Source organism: Pan paniscus, chromosome 13 (genome assembly GCF_029289425.2).
Source record: "Pan paniscus chromosome 13, NHGRI_mPanPan1-v2.0_pri, whole genome shotgun sequence".
In the NCBI taxonomy this organism is placed as follows: domain Eukaryota; kingdom Metazoa; phylum Chordata; class Mammalia; order Primates; family Hominidae; genus Pan; species Pan paniscus.
Genome location: NC_073262.2, coordinates 71,774,782 through 71,791,192, shown reverse-complemented (window position 1 = coordinate 71,791,192; position 16,411 = coordinate 71,774,782). Strand labels below are relative to the sequence as shown.

General features: G+C 41.9%; 1 pseudogene; it reads right to left on the bottom strand.

Moving 5' to 3' along the window:
- Positions 1-11,425: 11,425 nt before the first annotated feature.
- LOC100970009 (ubiquitin-conjugating enzyme E2 variant 1-like) lies at positions 11,426-12,175 on the bottom strand (annotated as a pseudogene).
- Positions 12,176-16,411: the final 4,236 nt, after the last annotated feature.

The window sequence follows — 16,411 nt, the reverse complement described above, 5'->3', positions numbered from 1 at the left end:
GATGTTTTCTGTGTGCTTCATAAGCCCCAGTCATGAATCAGTTGTATTTTGCTGTGTAAAAAGCTTGAGGCTTTGAGTGCTCTTAGTCACACCAATTCTGTACCACTCCTTCTTGGAATTGAATCCAGAGCAATTTGATTGAAAATCAAGCCTCTGCATTCATTTTTTTGTGTGTCCATGATATTCTGGGATAAGTTATAGGAAACAAATAACTCTCCAGAAATGAGAAGTTATCAGAGTCGCAGGTAACCACCAGTATAGCCAGTCCTTGAATGCTGTCCATGGCTAAGGCAGAGCAGGGAGGAAGGGTGCATATTCCTGTTTCTCTAATAACTAGTGTTCCCCTAACAGTCATTTGTCAAGAGGACAATTTCCCAGCCAGCTCCTTTAAGCATAGGGTGTGGGCCATCTTCCCACTGTTAATCTCTCTGAGCCTCAGCTGCTGCCTCTATAAAATAGGGGGCTCGGTTGTGAGACCCCAGTGTGGGAGTGTAACCCAACACCCAGCATAAAATATACCTTCAATCAATGGAAGCCATGACTATTATCATTTATGAAGTAAAGGGAAAATGGAACAGCCATTTGTGTGTTTTAAAAAGTTCCTTGGGTGATTTAACGAAGAGCCTTGGTTGAAAATGACGATTCTAAATAGGAATGGCTGCTCTTTCTTTTTTAGTGGAGGAGGTTACAGAGGTGAACAAGATTGTGTCTGGGCCTTTGAAAGGATTAACACGTATCTTGTCTATAATGAGGCCGAAGAGCAGATGATAAAAAGTTTGGTCTTGCTTTACTGTCATTTGAAGGTGATAGGAAGGGCAGTAAACACTCCTGTACATAGAAATGGGAAAAGGTTGAGAAGACGGAAGTGCATATTCACATCACAGCACAGGGAACTGAGGCACTGCTGAAATAAATATACCTTTCCCGGATTCCTCCAAGGATCCCGAGGAGTTGTTTGAGTTTGTTGTATACATTCTGGATATGAGTCCCCTGTCAAGTGAATAGTTTGCAAAAATTTTCTTCCATTTAACAGGTGGTCTCTTCATTTTGTTGATTGTTTCCTTTGCTGTGCAGAAGCTTTTTAGTTTATCATAATCCCATTTGTCTATTTTTGGTTCTGTTTCCTGTGCTTTTGAGGTGTTAGTCATAAATTATTTGCCTATAAGAAAGTCCAGGAGAGTCTTCCCTAGGTTTTTTTCTAGTATTTTTATAATTTTGGGTCTTACTTTTAAGTGTTTAATCCATTTTCAGTTAATTTTTGTAGATGGTGAAAAGGGTCCAGTTTTTTTCTTCTGCATGCAGCTACCGATTTTCCCAGCACCATTTATTGAAGAGGATGTCCTTTTCCTCATGTAGGTTCTTGTTAGCTTTGTCAAAGATCAATTGGCTCTTAAATATGTGGCTTTATTTCTGGGTTCTCTATTCCATTCTATTGGTCTAGGTGTCTATTCTTATACCAATATCATGCCATTTTGGTTACTATAGCCTTGTAGTCAGGTAGTGTAATGCCTCCAACTTTGTTCTTTTTGCTCAGGATTGTCTTGGCTATTCGAGCTCTTTTTTTTTGTTCCATTTGGTTCCATTTTTAAATATTTTTTTCTAATTCTGTGAAGAATGGTGTTGGTATTTTGATGGGGATTGTGTTGATTCTGTAGATTAGTTTGGACTATATAGTCATTTTAACAATATTAATTCTTCCAATCCATAAGCATGGAGTATTTCGCCATTTGTTTGTGTCCTCTTCAATTTATTTAATCAGTGTTTTGTAGTTTTTCTTGTAGAGATTTTTCACCTCCTTAAATTTATTCCTAGGTTTTTTTTTTTGTAGCTATTGCCTTCTTGATTTTTTTTTTCTCAGCTAGCTCATTATTGGTATATAGAAATGCTACTGATTTTTGTATGTTAATTTTGTATCCTGCTACTTGACTAAATTCATTTATCAAACCTAGGAGTTTTTTTGGTGGAGTCTTTAGATTATTCTGGATAGAAGATCATATTATCATCAAAGAGGGACAATTTGACTTCCTCTTTTACAATTTGGATGCCTTTTATTTCTTTCTCTTGTCTGATTGCTCTGGCTAAGACTTCCAGTACTATGCTGAATTGGTTAAAAGTGGGCATACTTATCTTGTTCCAGTTCTTAGAGCAAATTCTTTCAACTTTTCTCCATTCAGCACAATGTTATCTGTGGATTTATCATATATGTTTTTTATTATTTTCAGGTATTCCTAGTTTGTTGAGAGTTTTCATTCTGAAGGGATGTTGAATTTTATCCAACTTTTTTTCTGCATCTATTGAGATGATCATATGGCTTTGTTCTTCATTCTGTTAATGTGATGTATCATGTTTATTGATTTGCATGTGTTGAACCATCTTTGCATCCCTGGTGTAAATCCCACTGGATCTTGGTATATTATCTTTTTAATGTGCTGTTGGATTCAGTTTGCTAGTATTTTATTGAGGATTTCTGCATCTGTGTTCATCAGGGATATTGGTCTGTGGTTTTCTTTTTTTTGTTGTGTCCTTGTCTGGTTTGGGGATCAGGGTGATGCTGGCCTTATAGAATGAATTAGGGAGAGTTCCCTCTTTTTTGGAATCATTTCAGAGGGATTGGTATTAGTTCTTCTTTGTACATTGGGTAGAATTCAGCTGTGAATCTATCCAGTGCTGGACTTTTCTTTATTGGGAGACTTTTTATTATGGATTCAATCTTGCTACTTTTTATTGATCTGCTCAGGTTTTCTGTTTCTTCCTGATACAATCTTGGTAGGTAGTGTGTTTCCAGGAATTTATCTATTTCCTAGATTTTCCAGTTTGTCAGCATATAGTTGTTCATAATAGTTTCTGATGATCTTTTGTATTTCTATGGTATCAGTTGTAATGTCTTCTTTTTCATTTCTGATTTTGTGTATTTGGGTCTTTTCTTGGTTAGTCTTGCCAGTGGTTTATCCATTTTGTTTATATTTTTGAAGAGCAACTTTCATTTTGTTAATGATTTGTATTTCTTTAAGCCTCTATTTCATTTAATTCTGTTCTGATCTTTATTATTTCTTTTCTTCTGTTCATTCGGGGTTTGGTTTGTTCTTCCTTTCTAGTTCCTTCAGGTGCATTGTTAGGTTGTTAGTTTGTAATTTTTCTACCTTTTTCATGTAGGCATTTAATGCTATAAACTTCTCTTTTAACACTGCTTTTGCTGTGTCCCACGGATTTTGATATGTTTTGTTTCCATTTTCGTTTGTTTCAAGAAATGTTTTTATTTCCTTCTTAATTTCTTTATTTACCCAATGGTCACTCAGGAGCATGTTATTTAATTCCCATGTATTTGTATAGTTTCCAAAATTTCTCCTGGTACTGATTTCTAGTTTTACTCCAGTGTACTCTGAGAAGATACTTGATATAATTTTGATTTTTAAGAATTTGTTGATACTTGTTTTGTGGAGTAACATATGGTCTATTCTGAAGAATGTTCCATGTATTGATGAAAAGATTGTATATTCTGTAATTATTGGATAGAATGTTCTGTAAATGTCTGTTAGGTCCATTTGGTCTAAAGTCCAGTTTACATTTAATGCTTCTTTGTTGACTTTCTGTCTAAATGATCTGTTTAATAGAGTGGGGTGTTGAAATCCCCCACTATTATTGTACTGCACTCTATCTCTTTATATCTAGTAATATTTGCTTCATGAATCTGGCTGCTCCAGTGTTGGATGCATATCTGTTTAGAATTGTTATGCCCTCTTGCTGGATTGATCCCTTTATCAACATATAATGACCTCCTTTGTTTTTTATTTTTGTTTCTGTTTTTTACTGTTCTTGCCTTAAGGTCTCTTTTATCTGATATAAGCATAACTACTCCTGCTTGCTTTTGGTTTCCGTTTGCATGGAATATGTCTTTCCATCCCTTTACTTTCAGTCTATATGTGTCTTTACTGGTACAGTGAGTTTCTTATAAGCAACATATAGTTGGATCATGTTTTTAAATCCATTCAGCCATTATATTTTAGGAATTTAATTTGTTTATGTTCAAAATTATTATTGATATGTGAAGCTCCATTCGTCCCTGTCATATTGTTAGTTGTTTTCTGGTTGTTGTAAATATTCTTTGTTCTTTACTTTTTCTCATATTGATCATCATTGTAGTTTGGTGAATTTCTGTAGTGGTACCATTGAGTCCTTTTTCTTCCTTCTTTATGTGATTACTTTACCAGTGAGTTTTATATGTTTGTGTGTTTTCATGATGGTAAATATTGTCTTTTCACCTCCAGGTTTAGAACTCCCTTGAGTATTTCTTATAGGTCCAGTCCAGTCTAGTGGTAAACAAATTCTCTCAGCATTTGCTGTGTGGGAAAGACTTTATTTCTTCTTCATTTATGAAGTGCAATTTTGCTGGAAATTGTATCCTCGGCTGGCAGGTTTTTTTTTTTTTTTTTTTTCTTTCAGCACTTTGAGTATGCCATCCCATTCTCTTCTGGCCTGTTAGGTTTCTGCTGAGACATCTGCTGTTAGTCTGCTGAGGGTTACTAGATGGTTTTCTCTTGCTGTATTTAGGATTCACTCTTTACCTTTGACTCTAAACAGACTGAGTATAATGTGCCATTGAGAAGACTGTTTTGCATTGTGTGTTTTTGGGGATTACTGAGTCTGCTGTAACTGAATGACTAAATCTCTTGCTAGACTTGGGAAGTTTTCATCTACTCATTAAATAGGTTTTCTAATCCTTTGTCTCTTTGCCTTTGAGGATACCAATAATGCAAATATTCAATTGCTTTATGTTGCCCCAAATATCACAAAGATTTTGTTTATTCTTTTAAAATTCTTTTTTCTTTATTTTTGCATAACTGGATTATTTCAAAAGGGATTCTGAGATAATGAGATTCTTTCTTCTGCCTGATCTAGTATACTGTTGAAGCTTTCAAATGTATTGCGAGCTTTTGTATTTCCTTCAATGAATTTTTCCCTTCCAGAATTTCTATTTGGTTATTTAAAAAAATGTATTTTTTTGGTTAAATTTCTCATTCATATCCTGAATTCTTTTCGGATTTTTTTTGTATTGTTTTTCAGAATTCTCTTGTATCTCACTGAGCTTCTTTAAATCAATGTTTAAAATTCTTTATCTGGAATTTCAAAAATTTCTTTTTGATTAAAATCTATTGCTAGAGAATTATTGTGTTCCTCTGGAGGTGTCATATTTTCTTGCTTTTTCGTGTTTCCTGCGTCCTTATGTTGCTATCTGATGTGATGGTTGGTGTAACAGTTGTTTCTTCTCATTTTTGAATTTACTTCTGCAGGGGAGGACTTTTTCTGAAGTTGCATCTATGGAGTTGCTTGGGTAGGATACGTTGGCTTTGATTCTGAGTGCATTCAGTAGTGTAGTCTCTGTATGATTTATTTGACTGTAAACAGCATAGTAGTATCTGTGCTTTCCTTAGTGAGTTAGGGTGTGGTTATTAGTGAAGGCTGTGGTGAAGTTGTGTTGGGGACTAGCATGCCGTGTGTGCCAATATTCAGACCCCAGTGGTGGCAGCGGTGGGCTGAATATGCCTACATTTTAGCCCCAAGGTGGTGTAAAATGGTGCCTGTGTTCATGATTACTGGTGGGCCAATTCTTAGGCTTCCAAATGGCTTGCTTAGATTCCAGTAGTGGCAGCGATGGACCAGGTGAGTGGGTGGATTCTCAGGCACCTTGGACAGCTGACATGGCATAGGTGATAGCAGTAGCAGAGGTAAGGTGATTCTCTGGGTCACAGGCAGTATGCATTGATGTTGGTGGTGGCTCCAATGGACTGGGCAGGCCAGTCTCCAGGCCTGCATGTGGACTTTGCTGGTTAGCACCAGCTGAGGTGGTAGTGCCAGGAGTTTAGGTCCAACCTCAAATCCCTGGGAGGAGTGTTCAGGTTCTCAAGGTGGTGGATTGGGTTGGGCAATCCCCAGGACCCTGAGCTGTGTGCCGTATCCTGGAGTTGGAGATGGGTAAGCCAGATTGGCTGAGCTTGTGCTCAGGCCTCCCAAAGGTGAGAGCCATGGTGATCCTCAGGTCCTAGGTGGAGTGCTCAGGTGAGGAATGGTAGCATTGATGCTAAGGCCCTGCCACTGAAGAGGGTGCAGTCATCTGCAGTGACTACAGGCTGGGTTGGCAGTGGGGGAACGCACATCCATCTCATGCCCCCTGGCCAGGCAGGCTGCCTCTCTCCCTTCTTTTCCCCTGCTTTTGATGTTTCCTGTCATTTCTCTGTTGAATTCTAGCATTCTCTCTGGGATAATGTATTTGAAGTGTGATTATCTATATACTATTTTGGTTCTTCTTCTTTTTTTCTTTTTGAGATGGAGTCTCACTCTGTCACCCAGGCTGGAGTGCAGTGGCGCGATCTCGGCTCGCTGCAAGCTCCGCCTCCTGGGTTCACGCCATTCTCCTGCCTCAGCCTCCCAAGGAGCTGGGACTACAGGCGCCCGCCACCACGTCCGGCTAATTTTTTGTGTTTTTAGTAAAGACGGGGTTTCACCATGTTAGTCAGGATGGTCTCGATCTCCTGACCTCGTGATCCGCTTGCCTCGGCCTCCCAAAGTGCTGGGATTACAGGTGTGAGCCGCCACTGCGCCCAGCCCTATTTTGGTTCTTCTAAGTGCAGGAGGTGGGTATGAAATGCTTCTAGCCAGCCACCTTGAAGCCCCTCTCTAGGAGCGTTTTTATAAGAACAGCTCCAGTTCTCCCAAATAATACAAGCTAAGAGGGTTGCATTCAGGTGGCACTGGGTGGGGTGGGTGTTCTGTGTCCTCCTGGCAGTGATGAGGCTGTGAGCACCCATAGTCCTGGCTCACTACTTGTGGGCTCCTCCCCTTGGGTGAGCGTGAGCAGGTCAGTCCTTGGCTGCTGAATGGTCAGTCTTCTCCCCATCCCCAATACTGACATCTCAAAGTCGCTCCTCTTGGTAATGTGAGAGAACCCTTCTACCAGCATGATAAATCTTTGACGAGATGGCTGAAAGGGGACTTCCCTCTCTGGGTTTAACTAGTGCTACACATCTTTCCTCAGGCTTTTCTGCTGGTTTTGTATCCTTCCTTCCCTGGGACGGTGCCACTGGATTGCTTAAGAGCTTCCTGGGAGGGAATTTGAACAATACTTAGAGGGCTACTCTCAATAGAGTGTCTTCAGACAAGCCAGTGCATACACACACACTCTTCAGTAGAGCTCTTCCCCTGCTAGAAAACTTTTTGCAGTGTTGTGGAGCTAAAGTATCCTTGGCCTTCCAATCTGTTTAAGAATTTTCTGCACTGGGGCTGTTTGTCTCATAGTCTACCTTGACTCTTCTTTGGGGGTCCTATGAGGTCTTTATTATGCAAACAGAACTCCCTAGTGCCCCTCCCACACATACACCAAGACAAACCCTGATTTGTCTGGATTCCAGGACAGGGGACAGAATGGATTTCATTCTGAGACCTGGGCCATTAATCATCTGTTTGGAATTGAGAATGAATTTCTCATAGAAACAATGTGTCAACTTATAGTTCAGATCTCTCTCCAGCTAACAAGAGCACATCCAATCCAAAATGTGGCCCAGCTGTAGAATTCATTGCTTGAGGCTTGGTTCTGTGGTTTGGCAACAGAAAGTCACACAATCAGGAAGGAAGAGAATACAGAAAAAAGAAAAAGAAAACGTCCTCCTTTCCTGGGTCTTGGGCCAGTCCTGGGAAAGTTCCTGAAACAAATCAAGCATGTTGGATCTTTGGCTTCCTGCCAGCTCCCCAATGGACCCCTTTGCCAGCACCCAGCGGCCTCTCTTCAAACATTCCAGGACCCCTGCTGTGTGAAATTCATCAGCTTGGCACCCCACCGAGGCTGGGCCCACTCCTCAGCAGGCTCCAAGCACCAACCTTAAGTATCTAGCTGCCACCATGATCCCACAGTTCCCCTGCACAAATCTGCATGACAGAGCCAAACACAAGGACTGTTGGCAGACGTCGGATTGGGTTAGAAGCAGAGTGCAGTAAGCATCTCTGGCAAAACATCCACTATGTTGCTGTGAGCATGGGTTGTGTTCCAGCCCTACGTTAAGTGGTTTACCTACATCATTCACTCAACAAATATTTGAGCACCAAGAATACTGGTGTGGGCATCAGGGGTTATAGTGCAAATGAAATAAACGTCCCTAATCTCGTGGGGCTTGCATTTGAATGCATTATTTCCTTTAGTTCTCATACTAAGCTTGAGAGCTAGTACTATCATATCTCCATTTTATTCGGTAAAATAACTTAGGTGCCAAGAGATTAAATAACATACCCCAAGAATATAGCAGGTTAAGTCATGAGACTAGGACTCCACGCCAGGCTCTCTGCAATGTCAGAGACCTTGTCCTTACCACAAGGCCTGATCATCTGGGAGCCAGAACTCCACAACTCCCAGCCCCCACCACAGATGGGGTCAAAAAGGTGGGCTTAGTGGTCCCAACTTGTTCTTGATTTCCTCAACTTCTTCCCCTTTGTCTTCTTAGTTTATAGATTCTCAAGAGATCCTAGATATCCCCCAAGCTGAGGGAAGGGTGAAGATGGGCAGGAAGGCTGAGAATCATGGGTTATGTGTGAATTGGGGGCTTTCTTTGTGACCACAGCCTCCATGGATCTAATTAGAGGTTTTCTCATGCCTCCTTGAAAGAGAAAGGGTAACTGTCAAATGTGTGAGTCATTGCGAGGCAGGAGAATTGGGAATTAGGGTAACCAAGGGTTAAGGCAGAAGCAAAAGAACAGCAGGTGCAGCCAGTTCTAGGCAACATTAAGCAGCATACAGCATACATCCTAGCTCCTGCGATAACAAGACAGAAGTTTCCACTTCAGCCTCTAATTGACCATGAGCCAAGTCTCCACTTCAGCCACTGATTGGTCACAGGCCAATCCTTCATAGGGTGTGACCAACTGGAGGCCTCTAAAGGGCACCTAGGGGTGTTACCAAACTGAATAAAAATTAATAAATATCTTAATAAAAATCTTAATGGGAGGGGAAGCTCTTGAACCACTTGCTGGAGCCCGCTCCTACAAGAGCTCCTACAGGCTCCTACTCTGTGAAAAGTACTTTTGCTTTAATAAATCTGTGCTTTTGTTACTTCGTTCTTTTGTCGCTTTGTGCATTTTGTTCAGTTCTTTGTTCAAAGTGATAAGAACCTGGACAACTCACAGTCAAGACCTTCCATCTGGTAACAATTGTATAAATAAGTCGGTCTTGAAATAAAACATTTAGAATAGATTTCTTCAATGGCTATTCTCTGGAATCTGAATAACTGGTATACTTTACACATGCACAAAAAGAAAACAAATAAATTCCCCTTTGCATTCTAGCGTGAGACATGCAATGTTCACTAGTCAATGAGTTGAAGAAGCAAGTAGAGACCATCTAAAGGGGTGTGGGCAAGGTTCCTATGAGGTCTGAAAAGCAAGCTCATGAAGTCAGGGCCAGTACAATTTCAACCACCCCTGACCTTTCTAGCATTGAATGTAAGTTTAATTCTTCAGGTGACACATTGGTCTGTAGAGACAAGTGGAAACAACCCAGGACACATTTCCTGTGCTAATGTTTGATATCAGAGAAATGCCTCTTTCATCTGCAAGATCAGAACGCCTCCCTTTCTGCAATACAGAACTTTGGGTACCACCTCACTCAGCTTTAAATTCTGTATCCTCAGAAGACTGGGTCATTTCCTTCCACTTAAAACAGCCATCACATGTGTGCTTCTGGTCAGCAAAAGGATTCTGACTCTATTGACTCAAAAAGAGGACTTCCCCTCCTTCCCATCCCTCCATCCCTCTAAGTTCCCCCCTTCCTTTCCTCACTTATCATCCAAGCCTCATCCCTCCCTGTCCCCTCAGCCTTCTTTTCCAGGGGGCCTGAAAGGACCAACCACACATCCATCAAAGGCTGCCTCTGACAGCTGAGCTCAAGAATAAAACTAACAGAGCAGAGGAAAAGATAAAGAAAGAAGGTAAGTGGTGGGAGGAGAGAGAGAGATAGGAGTGTTAGGAAACCTTCCTCTAGGGCTGCTTTTTGTTTTATTTCAGTACACAATGAATTTCTTTTATTTTGGTATGCATCCACATTTCAGCATTTAGTGGTCCTGAACAGAAAGTGGAAAAATGCAGCACTTTGCCAGAAGTCAAGCCCACCAATTTCCAGGATCTGCTGTGCACACTGAGTGCTTTCTTAATCCCTGCTGAGGATTTTGAGATGCAGCACCACCAAAACCAAAGGATGCGCTGAATTCAAGGGTCTTTATGTTCCAGCTGCCAGATTCCAAACGAGACCCCAGTGGATTGCAAGGATGACCAGATGAGAGCCCTGTTTAAAACTTCTTCAATTTTTAAAAGTTGAAGAAGAAATGAAAGGAAAAGAAAATAATTCAGAGGGATCACGTGTGCTTACAAGTGTCTTCATGAGGTCTTTCTCCAAGTTTAGCCACCAAAGACTCTGAGAGCTGGCAGGTCTGAGTAACCCTGGTTGACTGTTCTTTTCAGCTTATCGAAATCTGAGCCAAAAAATCTCATCAGCTGATGATGATAGCAGAAGGTGGCAGGGCTGAGGACCTAATATTTACTTCCCAGGCTGGTGGCAAGTGAATAAATGCAGTTCCAAAACTAAACCAGGGAGGTCAGAGACTTGTTCCAACTTTACCTGGCTTCTGGCCAAAGCAAGGAAATGTCATGGAAAGTATTGGGTGGTGACAGTGCAAAAAGGGACTTGAGGAGGGGGAGGAAAAAACGGCACCCCTCGATAAAGTGGGGGAGAGAAGATATGGGGAAATCCCTGAATTCTTCACCACAGGCGAGCGGAGGGATTACAATCTATGTTCTGGCCAAGGGTGGGAATGGAGGAGTGTGGGGACAAGAGGATGGCTTGGAAGCGGCATCATTTAAGGCTTAAAGAAAAAGACCAGGGATGCAGGCAAAGCTCCTCACATACCCAGCAGTAGTTCCACAGGCTGCAACCCTAAATCATCACGTCTACTCTAACAAGCAGCCCTCAGGCTAGAGGGCTGTTGCAGGGAGGGGAGAGGGAGGGGAAGTGGGAGAAGGCAGAGACCCCAGGCCATGTCATCAGCAGCAAGGTGATTGTGTGATGTGTCTTTTTACAGCTGAGTTAGATGTGTCCCACCAGTTATGACAGGAATCAATTTAAATAGATTTTCTTGATGCCAGAAGCTCAACTACGTGGACAGTATTTACACTTGACATGATGATTTGTTATAGCACAACTTATATATTTCAAATGGACAAAAAAATTAGTATCATTTACAATATCTTAAGATAAATTTCCTTTGAATGGAAGCTTTCTTTCCAGTACTTTCAGGTCTACAAGATGTACCTAGAAAATTTACTACTGTGGAAAATGAAGACTGCTTCAATTGAATGAGGGAAAAGGTGAAGGCCCTGTGGTTTTACTTTTTGATTAACTGCTGTAACAGTGTCCTTCAGGTGGCTGAGGGAGTTTCATATTTTCTTTAGGCATCATTAGGTGCTAAAGCTCTTGCAGAACAACTTTGTATCTCTTATTTTTTAAATTTATTTTGTATCCTTCAGTCAACTCACACCAGCAGAACCACTTTGATGCTCTATGAATTCTGCCATTTTGCTAGCACTGATATGGCTCTTGGTCTACCACTCCATTAGAACTCTTAACTCCATTCATATTAATTTTTGTGAAAAATCTTACAAAGTGGGGTCCTTCTGGGTATTTAGGTCCACATTTTATTTTAAGGCTGTATATTCAGTTTTCATCAGTTGTTCTTGGAGGCCCAATTACCATCTCTGTCCATCTTGTAAGTATCATGTCTTCATCGTCTTCTACACCCCAGCCACCTGTGCCATCACCTACTCCTTTCTGACCTTGTTCCAGTTCTTCCAACAGTTGGAAATTCCGAGGGACTTTTACTCCTAAGCCTGTGGTGGCATCACTCCTATAGTACTTACTTTTTGGAGTGGTTGCCCTGTTAGAAAACCTGGTTCATGGAGGGCCAGGTCATTTTTATTTGTAGTTTAATTCATCCTTTGCTAAATACAACACAGTCCTGGCTCGGCAAATTGTTCTGTTCAATTCTCACAAATCAAGCATGCTAGAACGTGATAGCAGCATCAGATGAAATTTAGAGACATACCATGATGCTCCTTCTGGATTCCTCACCAGGGCCTGTGTTCCCATCTCCCAGCTGCGGAGAGCTCACAGCTGTGCTCCTCGATGGACTTGCCCTCAGCCAGGATGCTGCCTCACTCTAGGTTACAGGGGCAATCAAGGCCAAGGTCAGGCTGATGTGGTGAGCCAATGGCTTGATCTTCGTGTCAGTGTGGGACAACTCAGAAGGATCATTCCCAGCTTCAGAGTGTCCTATGGGATTGATTGAGGCCTCCACGGCAATTGCACCACAATTCAGCCCTTCTTTTTGCCCTATCCTCCCTTCCTCCCATCTTTACAGCTACATGCATAGCTTTCCAGAACATTTGTGAAGTCTTACAAAACTAATGTTTAACTTCATAAAGGGACATATCCAAGCATCTTTCTCTGAATGACAGGGTGAAAAGAAAGTCACACACTTCTATAATCTGTACACTAACTGAGTAGAAAGGGTGTAGGTTAGCAATGGCACAGGAAGTTGACTTTTTACCAGCAAGGGGAAAAAAGTTTTGCTGCCTAGGAGTCTCTGCATTATGAGTGCAGTTAAGCTACCTGGCCTTGAGGATCACCGTGTCTGGAGTCAGATGGCACCTGAGCATCCTCAACTCCCTGTGAACTACTTCTGCGGGGAAGAACACTGTCTACTGCCCAGCCTTCACAGAATCTCCCCAGTCAGCTTTGCAAAAGAAACCACTGGATTGTGAAATTTCAGAAACAGATGAGAGCTTAGAGGTCATTCCATCTCGTCATTTCCAGCATGGAATCTCCAGACTTAAAAAGCAGAATTGGAGTTCTTCAAGTTATTTTCAATACTTTAAAAAGCCAAATTGAAATGATGTGTTTACCATTTAATAGCAGGAGCTAACAGGCTCATCAATACCAGTAAGTCAGTTTAATCTTTAGTTCAACAAATTAACAAATTAATTAATCACGTACTTGATGCTAGACCTGGAAGATACAGAGATGAATAGGCAGATGAATTCCTGGCCCATATAGAGGTTGACTTTCTAGAGGTCCAGATAGACAAAACCAAGTAATCAGGTAGACTTATTTAAAAAGATATGATGGCTAGGATGAAGAAAGAAAAGTAATCAATAATGTGACACAGAAAAACAGAGAGTGGAATCTAGAAAAAGGAGTTAGAAAGGACCTTGCTGAAACTGATACCTTTCATTTGTCTTAATTAGTTAAAAATGGAAAACAAGTGAAATGATCCATACAACAAACCCCCATGACGCAGGTTTACCTATGTAAAAAACCTGCACATGTACCCTTGAACTTAAAATGAAAGAAAAAAAAGCCAATTACAAAGCTGCATGGGTTAATGGCAATGACTTTTGGTTGCATGTAATTCATGAACTTATGTTAACTTGTGGGAAAATAAGGTCTGGCTCCTGACAAAATAAACTACTTACAATTACATGAAAAAAAGGAAAACAAAGTAATTGTTACTCAATAAATACAATTATTTTGACAGATGATAGTTTTCAACGTGTGGGTACCCTATAGAATTGACAAAAATGGGTCTTCTTATATGAAACAGTTAAAACCACTGATCTAATTCCATCTCTCATTTAAGAAATAGAAAAACAGGCAACTTGGTGAGATCACATCACTGATCTTTGGCCAACTGGGAATAAGACTTAGGTCCCCTACGCCTTACTATGGGGCTCTTCCCATTGTATCATGCCTTGAATCGCAGAGATGGCCTAGAAACCGTGTGGAGCATGTTGCAGAGATGTGACTCTGCATTGAAGCCTCCTTATTCAATCCTCTGCCTCTTATTCACAGTGTGATCTTGGGAAGGCTGCTTTATGCATCAGTTCCTTCCTCTACAAAATGGGATGCTGATAACACTACTTCCCTGAGGTTGTAGTACCTGTCCAGTGAAGGAGCCGAGGCACCGAGATGACTCAGCTCATCTGCAAGAGCGGGGAGAAAGGACAAAGGCCAAGGGTAGTTAACCCACAGGCGCATCTGCTCAATCAGGAAACAGCCTCAGCCCGTGGGGCTGAAGACCTTGCTGCTCCAATGTTGCTCTGGTATTGTTCCTGGGAAGGTCACCTTTGGTCCCTGGGCCTCCCTTTTCCCTCCTAAAAAATGTGACTCCTACTATCCGTCCCCATCTCAATAAGGAAAGATAAAATCCAAAAAGTGTTAAAAGGTGTTGACCCTTTGGAGAAGGTTTCTGTGTAGAACGCAGGGGTGGAAAAATGTTTTTCTCACCCATCTCTAGGTTCATGACTGAGGGCCCTATAACAAAGGCAGGTTAACAAGAGACAAAGGCATGTACATTTATTTAATGCAAGTGTTATGTGACATGGGAGCTGTCAGAAATGCAGGCCCAAAGAAACAAGGAAACATGTATTTTTATGGTTAGGTTTGATGGAAAGTGGAGAAGGATTATCCAAGGAGAAGGATAATTGGAGAACAAATAGATAAGATCTAATGGTAATAAACCAGGGAAGCTTAGCGAGGCCTGTTTGTTCAGATTCTTCTTGGCATCTCTGGGTCCTTGGTAACTTTTCTCTGAGTATAGGGAGGGTAACTCTCAAATGAAGGTCTTATGACCTGCTTCAGAGGGAGATCAGGAAATCCTTCCTAGGTTTTATAACAGGTTTCCAGAGACTGGGGGGCAGGGAGGTGAAAGTGACCTTCTTGCTTCTGTTGTTTTTCAAATGCTAAGATGCCATTTATTTATTTTTAGAGACAGAATCTCACTCTGCCACCCAGGCTGGAGTGCAGTAGTATGATCATAACTCACTGCAGCCTCATAGTCCTGGGCTCAAGGGATCCTCTTGCCTCATCCTCTCAAGTAGCTGGGACTATAGGTGCATGCCCTCATTCCTGGCCAATTTTTAAATTTTTTTCTAGAAACTGGGTCTCACTGTGTTGCCGAGGCTAGTCTCAAATTCTTGGACTCATGTGATCCTCCCACCTTGGCCTCTCAAAGTGCTGGGATTATAGGTGTGAACCCCTGTGCTCATAAGATGCCATATGGACATGATGTAGCATGTCCTGAACCCCATCAAGGGGTAGTGTCCACAGAAGCAGCAGGTGCATGTTTGTGTCTTATATGAAGGGAAAGGCCAGAGGTCAGAGCAGGAGAGTAAAGGGCTGGGAGATGGAGAGTGCAGGTGAGTGAGTGTGGATTGGGGACATGGAGGTCATTGTTTACCAGCATGCAGAGGTGGAACCTGGGAGGGTTTCTTTTTTATCCATGTTAGTATTGTCATCCCATTCCATTTGATGCAAGGCTACCTCTTCCTGGTTCCGTGCTATCAGTTAAAACATAGTCTCTCCCCTGTTTCCAGCTCTTCATCTCATGGCACTATCCCTACAGCAAAAGCTCGAAGTCCCCTGCTCTCTGAGGATACCAAGGCAAAGAAATGCCCATGAACTCTGATTCCTCTTAGAGGGTGCCAGGAATTTTGAAACAGATGTAATTCATCTTCTAAGGACTTCAACAAGTGTTGTTTGTTTCTTCCCCATTCAGCTGTTTGTAGTAGGCTTAGTTTGACAGCTGATTCAGGTTGTATTGAGATTGTCCCTCTCCCACTGGCAGGGCACTTTGCTAGTGCCACTGGCAGGTTGGCTAGTCAACACCTGCTCTGTGCTTGCCCTTGTTCTCAGAGCACTAGGGACAGGAGAACCTTACCGCTCACGTTCCTGTCTCAGAAAAGCAACGGATAATGATGTAGAATTCGTTTTTATAATGATGTATAGCCAGCAAATTCCCCAAACTCGCGTCACATCTTATTATAGAGACGTGCTTGCCTCTGGGGCGTCTCCTTGCAGGCCCATCTCAGGCGAGCAGCCAAACAAAGGAAGAGGCACGGAAGGCAGAGCGGCAGGAAGGAGGCTGTAAGGAAACGATGTGCACAATCGCCGCCTGGCAAGCTCACAGCCATCCCCGCAGTAAGCTTCCCCGGGATTTCCTGAATACCTCGATGGGGGCTTTGTAGCAAACTTTAGCTTTTTATACATACATCTCGGTAGCAATGAAAATAGAGCAACTGAGGTTGATTGACGGAGCTGAGTGGTGCCTATTATTCATCCCAAAGCTTTTGTTAGAAAGGGGAGGTGAAAATATCCTTAGCCCTAAGCGGTCCCTGCTTCTAGTTGAGACCCCAGCCCTATCTCTCTCTGGTTTGAAAAGTGCTTGGCTCCAGCACAAGGAGGTCGGTGGGAGAAACCAAGCGAAGGTCGTACCACTTTTTCTTTCCCCTTTATTTTATGTTAGTCATGGTAAGTGGCTGGATTTTT